A 4,107-nucleotide genomic window follows, 5' to 3' on the forward strand; every position below is an offset into this window, starting at 1 on the left:
GTATATTTTAAAATAGAATCAGTATTTGAGAATAATAGTTTACCGAAGTTGTTGAAGGATAAATAATATCAATCAGATCAATTCTGCGGTCACGTTAGGCGGAATTCAAGGTTTGAGAGTTTATTTATTTAAAATTATAGGTAAAATTCTGTAACACGACGAGCATTTAGAGAATAACGTAGAACCAATTGATTAGTGAGAATCGATTGTATTTAAATTTAATTCAAAGATAGTTTATATCATCAAATTTTGTTTAATTCAAGGTACCTTTGTAACACTAAATTTTGTTATATATATTAAAATAAATAGTTTAAATATTAAAATTATATAATTATTACGACAGTATTATCTTTACATCCCTTCTGAGTCCCGGTCTAGACGCTTCGGCTTGGACCAAAAATAAATTATAAATAATTTACGTTCCGAATTTTGGGCGTAACACTATTCTAATATACATCTCAGCATCGTCAACCTTATATTACATTTCTTGTTATGATTCATATTATGTCGATCACAATAATCGGTCACGCTTCAAATAATTAAAATGAGCACAAATCAGCTAGCAACACAAGTAAATAATTCTGTTGACAACTTCCATAGTCTCATGTCAGCCATCTGAGAATAAGTAAGATGGCTGACATGAGACTATGGAAGTTTTCAACAGAATTATTTACTTGTGTTGCTAGCTGATTTGTGCTCATTATAATTATTTGAAGCGTGACCGATTATTTTGATCGCCATAATATGAATAATGACAAGAAATGTAATATAAGGTTGACGATGCTGAGATGTATATTATGATAGCCTGAGAAAGTGCAAATAAAGTGCACGAAACGTCGCTAAATAATAGAGTGTCTTAGCGTTTTTATTAAGATCCTACATCCTCTAAATTTTAATTATAAATATTTTCACCTTAGAAATTAGAAAACTATTGCTTTTAGCTACTACTATTCCCTTAATTGATTATTGTTCGGTTGTGCTAATTGATTAAGATGCTGATATTGATTTAAAATTGCAGCGCACATTAAATTACGTAATATTAAGTTTTATTTTTAATATCAAACGAGATCAACATATAAACCCTTATAGATATTGAAATGGCTATCGGTCAAATCCAGGAGAATATATTTTCTAGCTACATATTTCTATAAATTGTTGTCTACTGGTAACCCTATTTATCTAAGGGAATTATTTATAGAAGACGATGCTGGACGCTCAGAAAGATTAGCGAGTAAAAACAATAATATAAATGACTTGATTCCAAGCTTCTCTACTTTACATCTTGAGTATTCATTTATGATATCGGCAACACGTCTATGGCATATATTACCAGCTGATGTATTAGGTGCAACCACTTTGGAAATATCAAAAAAAAATGTATAATTATTTACTTTCTACTGATTTAAAAAAAAATAGTAAAAGTTAATAATTATGTTTAAAATTGTATTACTTAAATCTTAAAATAATTTTAAATCTTAAATTTTCACTAACTGTTGATGTTATAACATGTAAAAATTTAGATTGAACTTTTGTATTATCTCTATATTAAACTATTTTCATTTATACAGTCATCACAAATACACTGATAGAAGGATTCATTTGTATCAAAAAATATTTGTTAATAGTTAACAAATCATTTATTAGAGACTACTTTTTAGTATTAAACAAATATTTCTTAGTATTTAAAATGATTTGTTTGTATTTAATGAATCTGATATTGATTTATCAAATATTAATAAATCTTTTTAAATACTAAGAAATATTTGTTAATGACTAAAAAGTGGTCTCTAATAAATGATTTGTTAAATATTAATGAATATTTTTAATTATAAGCAAATCCTTCTATCAGTGTAATATTGTATTAAAATACCTTGCTATCTGGCCTGTGCCTTGGCATATATTACTATTAAATAAATAAATAAATACTATTGCTATATCACACTGGAACTACTGTCAGCATTTACAAGGATCTAAACAGTCGACATAATGTGAAGTTCTGAGAGATATATTGAATTTTTTTAATTTTTTAAAAAATCTTTTTGATTCTGATGCTAAATGAATAAGGATTATACTGTTTTTCAAGAAATATTTCTCCCTTACAAGGCAAATTTTTCAATTTCTATAGTAGGCTAGGACTTTGAGATATATACCCATATCGAAATTCTTTAGAAGGCTTATGCAAGCCTACCTAAGTTTGATAGTTACTAACGTCGTTTCACATCCAGTTGCAGATAGTTAGTTAGATAGTTAGATAGATAATTTGATTATCTCTGTCATCTTACCCCCTCTTGAGCGATGTACAAGCAGCTGCTGCAAGTTTCTTGCGTACAATACCACGGGCAAGTTATAGACAATTCGTGAGTCAATTTTTTCGGAAACAATCTTGCGCAAGATACATCCGTAAAATACGACGCTAGTAGCTATAGGTTCTGCACAGGGATTTGACACGAGAATCTATCTCAAGCAGATTTTTCTTGGGTACTACTCGATTAATTATTCAGAATTCTTTCCTTAAACTTATAAATGTTTATGAAATATTAAAGAATATAATCATTTTTTGTTTTCAGATAAGAGATGCAAACTATTGTTATGAAAGCAACGATAATGATGACTTCAGTGGGTATCGACACCCCGAAATAAATGCTGCGTTGAATATAGTTCTATATGTTGGACTTGGTACTACAGCCCTTGGCCTTGTTATTTGCTTTATTGGTACCGGGGAAAAGGGATTTCTGAGTCCAGAATTGAGGCTAGTTGGACCCAGTTTGCTGTGCGCGGGACTTTTTTGTTGCCTTATACGTATTTTTCTATGTTCGTGTTTATGTCACCGATGTGATAGTTGCGAATGGAAACCTTGCCCCGTCGTAATTGTTGGCAAAGATTCATTGAAGACAGATCAGCCACTTCCATCGTCTAAACAAGAACAACCTACAACATCACTCTTACCTCGATCAACTGACCAATTAATGAAAAAAACAACAGCAACTAAAACATCTGATGCACCTTCCTTATCAACTAGTTTTGAACCCAGCAAAGGACATGAGCTTCTACTTGTACCATCCCAACTGTTAGAGTGATCAGAGTAACATAAATCGTCATTAAATACTCAACAAAAATAAAAATTTATTATGTGACTGCTTCAAATCAATATTTCCATACCAAGAGTCATCCATTTAATACTGGAAAGTGCACTATTTTACTGGTTATTATTACTATCATTCCCAGTAAATTATGAATCAAATGCTTATAAAGTAATTTTTCTACAGAATGTTATGATTGAAAACAAATGTCTATATAAATTACTGCGGATCTGTAATGAAATAAAGAGCATAAATTTTTTTGGTTTTTCAGTTTTATCTTGATTTGTAAATTAGTTAATAAAAGTTATATACAGTAAAGAACATAGATTAAATCACATTTTGTTTTTTAGTTCAAATTTGGTCATGACTCAAGATTGAACCCATAACTCCGATAAAATTGAAAAATTGTTTATTTTTATTTATTGTGTTAAGAGTAAAAAAATATACATCTTTTAGAAAGAGGTGCCTTGGGTTTAACCCGTGCAAAAAAAAAATCTGGAAAACGGTTGACCCTACACAGGCGGATGGCCACTGCAACTTCCCGCTAATTCCATATCTAAGCGCTTAAAATTGCACTTATGACGTTTTTGAGCTCTTCGAGCTCAAAAATATAATTTTTATTTTATTTCGAGCTCTCTAAGCTCTTCAAGCTCAAAATTTTCAAACTGCAATAAATTCTGAATGAACTGATTTTCACGCGGTTGACAGTATTCCACACAGTTTTTTCAATTCTATAATATACTTTTAAATATAAACTGATCGTACCCAAAATCTTAGAGAAATTTAAAAAATTCACTTTTTCCGAATTTTGTTGACAACGATAACTCACGAACCAATCAACCGATTTTCACATTCTTGGTGGCGATCGATGTGGTTTTTTGAGCTCTAATGATTATTTCATTTCATCAAAAACTATCCTTAGAAATGTCAAAGTTATGTGAAAAAAACACTTTTTTCGAAATTTTTCGTTTTCGAGCCGTTCTAAAGTTATATGAAGTTAACATACATACACACATACAAACACACA

This window comes from Cotesia glomerata, linkage group LG5, assembly GCF_020080835.1.
Source record: "Cotesia glomerata isolate CgM1 linkage group LG5, MPM_Cglom_v2.3, whole genome shotgun sequence".
Lineage (NCBI taxonomy): Eukaryota > Metazoa > Arthropoda > Insecta > Hymenoptera > Braconidae > Cotesia > Cotesia glomerata.